Source organism: Pangasianodon hypophthalmus, chromosome 26 (genome assembly GCF_027358585.1).
Source record: "Pangasianodon hypophthalmus isolate fPanHyp1 chromosome 26, fPanHyp1.pri, whole genome shotgun sequence".
Classification (NCBI taxonomy): Eukaryota; Metazoa; Chordata; class Actinopteri; order Siluriformes; family Pangasiidae; genus Pangasianodon; species Pangasianodon hypophthalmus.
The window spans coordinates 13679671-13687760 of NC_069735.1; positions in this window are offsets into that span (position 1 = coordinate 13679671).

The following is an 8090-nucleotide window of genomic DNA, read 5'->3' on the forward strand; positions in this document are numbered from 1 at the left end:
TGATGATCCATAAACAATCCTTGTGTTGTATTATGTGTCCCCAATTCACATGCTGGTGCTGTTCCAGCACATGCCCCGACCCGTCACACTTCAGTCTGCCAAACACTGCGATGTTAATAATGTGTTAAAGCAACACATTATGTCTCGCTCGGATTCACGCATAGCTAAGCGTAAGCGTTTCTCTCGTATGGGTGACTGGTTATCAGCGACTCGTGGGATCATTATTCAATCAATTTTTGCTCTTCTCTGCCTCTGCACAACACATCTTTACACAACGCTGATGCTTATGAATACTCTGGCTGTGAAATGAAATGACTTTTGCACACAAAGACCGAGTTTGTGCGCTACCTCGTGTGTGCACTTGACCTGGTACAGGTCTTGTTCAGGTGAAACTGGACCACATAGGATTTTTCTTAATGGTTCTTGAAGCTGAATCGAGGCAATAGATTGAGCAGTGTGGGCAATGCAACCTCTCTGACTGCTAATCTAATTCTCTACTAATACTTAAAGGGTGATTTGTTAACATAAGGTCACACAAACATCCCACACTGTATGCATATAGAATAAACTTTGTTAATCTTTTAGCTCATGTATACATTTCTTTAGATATCAGAGAAAGCAGAGAAATTGTTGTTTTTATAAAATGTCCCCTCTCAAATATAAATATAAAAAGTGCTTTCCATGTATGATAGTATGATTTTAAAGAAATGTAAGTGTTTGATTTAAGAATGTCCTTTTACTCACTACATTTCTAGTTAAATAATCTCCACTTTATACATACTGCATGTTTAAACAAATTGGTTGCTCTGGTTTTTGAAAACCAGCTTCAGGCAGTTTAAAATTTCTAAGAAATTGAAACTATAACAGATGTGATAAGAGTAACAGAAAAGGTGAATCATGTATTTATTTAAATTCAAATTTCAACATCTCACACTTAATTGGCTGTATGTAGGTGAGTTTTACACCAAAAAGCAAATAGCAGGGAAAAGCAAATACTAGAAAAAAGCTCTTCATCTTTAAAAATTCTCCCTTTTATTTAGTCAGTACATATTGTGATTGATTGCTATTAGCATGTAATATAGCTAATGTTTACGTCATTATATTACATAGTTGTTTTTAGTTTGCTTTTGTAAATGATTGCTCACCTTTTCTTTGTTCCTCCGTGCATTTTGTATTTATCTACCTAGTTTAGATTGTGTCAGTTCATAGCATTTAAGCTAGTTTAAATTAACTATTTATACTGATTTATTATTAGATTATTATAATGGCTAATGTTTGAGAAGTTAGGGAAGTACAGTAACTGTCATTAATTAGCATTTGAGGCACTAATTTGGCATCAGTAACCAAAAACTATAAGGTGCTACCTTCTTTCTCATTTGTGATTTGCTCTTGTATTTTTAACTTTCATACTTCAATTAAATTTAACTGTAAAAATAACTAAGTAATTTCTTTAAGAATTTGTACTTTTTGTAGCTTGATTTAAAACTTTAACTTTTAACTTGGTTCAATTCTTGAAATATTTTCTTTAATTTCGACTAAAGTATGTTAAAGATTCTGTACTTTTGTATTTTAGCTTTATTTAAATCTTTAACTTTTAACTTGAATGAAGTATTTAAATCTTTACTTTAACATTGAGCAACATATTTTAAGAGTCTATACCGTGAGTACATTGATTAAAAAGCTGAATATTTGCAATTTTACTTAAGTATAATATGTGTATGTGTATATATATATATATATATACATATATATATATATATATATATAAAACCCTACTTACTTAATGGAAAAGAGACGGTTGTTTGTGGGAGGCTCCATCATTTCTGGTCACTGGGACAGACAGTAATTCTGTAAATTAACTGTACATTAATTCCACAGTTATGTGCATCTGACTGGCTTTAAGCATCAATTTTGAACTTGAGCTCTTCAGTGTGATTAAATACAAGGGGAATAAAAAGCCTCATTGGATTCTTTATACCTATTACACTGCTCAGAACTCACTCCCAAATAGAGACCCTTCCTTTAAATGCTATTTTAATCAGTAAGTCTGAGTTACACTGCCTAGCTTTCATGGTTACATATTCATTTCCTGTCAGCTTGATGCTGTGAGTTGCTTTATTTCTAAAACTTGTTTCTTTTGACTCCTGTTTGTCTTTACTCACAGGGACTGTGCATATAGAACTGCCTTTTTATGTTATCTTTATCCATGAATCAAAGCTAGGCTAAAAAAAATGCCAAAAAAAAAGCAAACATTATTGTAAACCAGAGCACATGTTTAAGAGAAACTGTTCTAAATTTTTAAAAAGGTGTCCTGGCTTCCTTGTTCTTGCCCGTGTTTGGACCACTTAGGCCTCTTTTCTTCTGGTTGTTGTGTTTGTTGTGAAGAATGTTGTGCAGAAAGAAAAATTGTGAAGAAATCCATGTTCTTTTTTATGAAACCAGAGTATGAAGCTGGATTGTTTGCATGTGCTTGGTTATGTCTCTGAGGTAATCCTCATACTAAAGCTCTCCAGGCCATAGCACTTTCTCCAGGCAACAGAAACTACTTATACTGCAGTCCAAAGAGACATAGCAGATCTATAATTCATGAAGGCCATAGACTCTGACTTGTGTAGTGAGATCGACTGATTTATCCATTTATGAAATGTCCGCATGAGCGCTGCTCTAATAGGTGCTTAAATATCCTTCAACTGAGATCTTGGTTAAAATTCAGAAATTTTGGGTTTGCCTTTCAAAACAAAGTTCTGTCCATGAATGGTAGTAGTCCTGTGAGTGTGAACATGACAGGAATGGATAGAAAGCGACATCTCAGACTGAGTATGCTTCATTAATTACCGTCAACATGCTGTTGTTGCTTTTTGCTAACTACGAGGCAAACACATGAAGGCTTTCTGTGTTGCTTTTTTCGTGTGCCCATAAATGCCACTATAAATGTCAAACGAGAGAGGATTGAACTCTCAGGGGTAATGGCGTGTGAAGAAACTGAGAGGGAATCCCTCCAGTATAAGAAGCTTCCATTTCTGGATCACTTTGATACTCATGCAATCTCGCAAAATGGGCCAATGCTTTAGCAGCGTCCATTCAAAACAACGACAGATATGGCGTCCTCTCAAGTAACCATTTAACGCTGGCCTTTCCATTCCCTCCATTCATATTTAAAGAAGCAGAATGCCAGGCTGACTGCTAGTCTTTTTTTTTTTTTATTATGGGCCATTACAGCATTATCGGAAGACAAACCAAATTCCAAGTGGCATCAAATCAGCATTTATGTGCTTGAACCCACTTTTTTAGGGACGTCAGCCATTTTGTTGACCCCTGTGTGAACCCTGTGCTCGTCATTTTTAAGAAGATAAAATGTCCCTGAGCGTGTGAGCTCTGCAGCTTTCCAACCCACTTCAAACGGGAAAATATAGGCCTGCTTTGCATAATCAGGTGGAGACAGAATTAGGGGTTGAGAAAAAAATGAAAATACAGAGGCTCGGAATGCTACAGTCCCGCATATCTCTCCGGTTAGCCACAGGGCTGTGTGTGTGTGTGTGTGTGTGTGTGTGGTTCAAGCTCTATCAACACATGTGATTTGGTGGATTAACTGAGGAATGTTAGAGGAAACAAACTCATATCCAGGCTCATTTTACCTCTGCATAAATCAAATCCTGGTAGAATACACCTAAAAAGAGAGAGAAACCTTATAAATATAAATAGATTTTGAAAATATTATATAGCATGCATAATACCTAATGCTTGGCATAAGCCTGTATAAATGCTCATAGTTACATGCATAACACTTTGTTTAACATGATTATATGACTTCATGATGCCAGCTTAGATATGTAAGGAATAAAACACCACAAGGCATGCCGTTATAGGAAAATCATCAGTGCCAGGGTGGTGTGTGTTTCTGTTACCACCATGTAGTTGATTATTTTCCAATAACAGCATGTCCCAAAGTGTTTTATCCCATGTATAGTACAGCAGTTTGCCAACAATTAAAATTTGTACTAATTAAACAGTGACAAGTTACTAGATAAAGTAAACTAAATAAAGTGACAAGAGTCACTTAAATAAAGTGTTACAGAGAAACCAGACAGTGCAAACTTCCTGAAAACTTGGAGACTCCTTCCAAAAATGTTCAAAATAACAACAATTATACATTTTTCTTTATTAAATAGCAGCATTAATGTTTTTTTTTTTGTTATTGTTATGCTTAGATCATGTATCGAGATCCACCTGATTAGTGACTACACCTGTTAGCTGTTTCATCTCGTTTGCTCTGTGTTTATGACTCAAATGATCTTTGTATGGTTTTTCCACCTTCCTGTGCATTTCTGAGTGCTATTTATTATTTATTATTTATTGACTCGCATTTTTTCACCCTTCATTCGGGAGTTTGTTTGCTCTGCATTGTTCAGACGATCTGACCCTGCCTGTTTCCTCTTAATGATTTTGTCTGCCGATTTGGATTTGAATAAAGACTCGCGCTCACATCCTATGGCTTCCCCTCTGTGACAAACGGATCATTAATTGTAACTATAAACTGATAAAAAGCATGACATGTTGTACTTTATTTTGAAAAACATCAACACGTTGTGAAATTGCTGTGGTAAAAGAAGAATAAAACACTTTAAGACATGCTGTTATAGGAAAATAATCAACTTTGCCTCAGGTTGCTTTGTTGATTATTTTTTAATTAAAGCACATCTCGAAGTGTTTTATTCCATCACTGATTATTTTCCAATAACAACACACCCCGTCATCATTCAATTTTATTCCTTAACTCAACCTATCCTCAGGAATGAGTTTAATGAGTGTGATCTTTAGAATCACAAAGGTTGTTTTTTTTTGTTTTTTTTTTTGTATAAGTTCAGTACCCCTACAAAAATTACAATATGCAGTTTTTTTCTTCATAAATTCAAAGCTGGATCAGTTGTGGAGATGTTTTAGCTATTGCTTTATAGTAGATTTCTAACCAGAGATGACTTTTTGATTAGACAGATATAACAGATATAAAGACAATCAGCCTGTGAAGGAGGCTGTATTAATACGTTAGGCTATTAACTATGATAAAGCATAAAACAGAGTACCATATTAGCTAACTGACCACCCTGCTATTAAATCTGAATAGATGTTACGGAACATTGAGAGAGGGAGAGAGATAGAGAGAGAGAGAGAGAGAGAGAGCGCATCTTTTTTCATGTTTTCAACTCATAAGCCACACTTTTTAATTGCCAGGGCCATTATGTTAGAGTCAATGGGTGATGTGACCGTAGCTCAGTAAGGCTCACACTTTATTACGTAAACACGCTCTGAATTTAATTCGTTAGGCTTCAGGTATTTAAAGGCGCCCTATTAATCATGAGAGGACAGCGTAATCATGGCCAAGCATTAGAATGTTCAATTAATCGGAGCATCAGTGCATGGATGGATATGAATTTGGTATAGTTCACCTCTCTCTCTCTCTCTCTCTCTCTCTCTCTTTCTCAATGACCTTAAATTATGAGTCCCATCAACTTCCACACACAAAAAAATGTCCCATATATCAGTTCTATTATTTTACACACCATATTATCGATAGCATTTAAAACTGCACATGGCACACTATGCTAATACCTTAGCTATGAACCTCCTATCCGCCAAAACATATGATAATTGTATATGTTAAAATAATGTTTAAATAGTTTAACATAGAGACACATTAAGCTCTACTACTGCTGTGTGGGAATCAGCGATACTTCATAGAGCGGCTGTGAAACTAGCATAATCCCTTTTTACACCTAGCACAGCTTAGCCTCATTAGCCTTCTCTGAGGCGCTCTCTGTTTGAACCTAATTAGCTCACATTGCCATGGAGAAATAACAAAAGCCTTCACCAAGGCCAGGAAAAAAAGAGCTAAAGTTATAAGAAAGCAGAAAATCCGAAAATTTGGTAGCATAAAAGATTAGCAACAGAGCACCGCTGAGGGAAATGACAGCCTGCTGACGAGCTAATTTTCACTGAGCTCGGTCAGCAAGCCACAGAGTTTTCTGAGGAATAAATAGTACAAATCTGTAGTGAGTCGTGAGTCTTTAACTTCTACCGTGACATACCTCGGCTTGCTCTTCAGCTGAAAGTTTTCTTTCGCCGTTTTCAAGGTGAATCCGTTCGCCCTCTCCGAGTTTGATGACGAGCAGTGATGAGGTTTGTTTATGCTAGGCTGCTTGCCTTGTCTTGATTGCACTTAGATCAAGGTCTCTGTCTCCTCTGTCAGGATTTCCAACACATGGAGTGCTTACTCAATGAGCAAGACCATTTCTAACCTACGCTAATGCTAACGAATGAGCACTAACTGATGCTCTGGAAAAGCTTTGCTAAGATGCTAGTTGTTGAGACATTAATATTTTTGAAATCTGATGTAGGTTTCACTCGGGAGAGTCTTATTCATCAGGGAGAGAGAGGAAGTCTGAGACAGAGAGAGGGAGAGAATGACTAATGAAGGATTTATGAAGTGTTTTATCTCAGGATTGATTTATCACCAAGTGCTCCACTCTTTTGCTTCTGTGTGTGTGTGTGTGTGTGTGTGTGTGTTACTGGATAAACACTCTATGTATTATAAATGCTTAATCATGTTTCACCGGAAAAATTAAAAGATTTATGAATTGGAAGACCTTGATCACTCTATATTTGGGTGCACTTATAGTCACTACACTGACTAGAAGAACAAGAAGAATATGTGATGGCAGGCTTTCCCCATAAAAGTTAAAATTAAGTATGGAATAAACAATCTGATACAGGAAAATAATCAACGATGCAAAGCAGAGTTAGTGTTTATTATTTTTCTAATAGCAGCACGTCTCGAAGTGTTTCATTCCTCTTATCCCACAGCAACTTGCCAACGATTTTTCATTTATTAGCAAAAGACTTCTTGTACTTTTTATCCATTTATAGTTACATTTAATGCAGTTAGTTAGTTCCTGTTTTCACTTACATTATAGCAGCTATGAACAGTCATTCCCTCACCAGCCTCCTTTATTCTCTTTCTGTAAATAAACTGAAAAAACTCGTCGCAGCTTGTTGCGTTGTCAAGAAACTGGAAAGCGCAAACTCCTCTGTCCTGAAGATGTTTACGTTTATGTTTATCATCCTTTAATTAATTCTGGGATACATTGTGGTAGAAGTGTTTATATATCTTACACATAACATATACAGCAATATGCTCTAGGCACAGTGTTATACGATAGAAGCAATAATCCACTCAAGGTTCTCACTGCTTTTATAAAGCAGCAACAAAAACAATATGATAAAAATTCAGTGTTCAATAAATAAATACATTTATTAGGAGTAATATATGCAATACACAATTCTTCCATCATGCAACATAGCTTAATGTTAAGAATAAGCTTTGGTTGCTAAGCAACATAACAGACAAAGATTAGGCACAGAACAGTGGCAGTGTTTTTGTTGTTGTTGTTGTTGTACATGGCTCAGCCAATCAGATTGTAAAACCAAAGCTATCAGTACAGAATATACAACGTTGCCCTTATACAGAACTCAATGAGTGATTGGTCAAGCAAACGGAAGACAATAATAATTGTTTACTTTATTTAACTGTAAGGGTTGACAAGTAAATAAACAGCTGATGAGAAGGATGTTTTTTTTTTTATGTTTGACTTTTGCATTATCCCATTTCATTTCTGGCTTAACACCCCAAAATAATCAGTGAAATAGTTTTTAGTGTTTGGTGGCCAGGGACAGGTTTTTAGTGCAGCTGTGCCGGCTCTGAAGGATGACAACTCTTAAAATGACACAGACCTTGGAGAATTTATTTTCTTGCACATGTGTAGGTGTTTTGGAGGTTATGAATGCTGCACTCGCAGAGACCTGACTTATTATGAGGTGATTCTTTAGCACGGTTTTTTAAAAGTTTGTTTTAAAGTGCTGTTTGTAAGGATGTGAGTTAGTGTGTGTGTGTGTGTGTGTCTGTGTGTGGGTGGTGAGGTGAGTGATTGTGTTATGTGTTAAGCTCATCTGCATGCTGGATGTCAGGTTAGATGAGTAACAGCGACTTTAAATGGGATTATGTTTGACTGTGCCTCAGACACAAAGACAAGTAAACA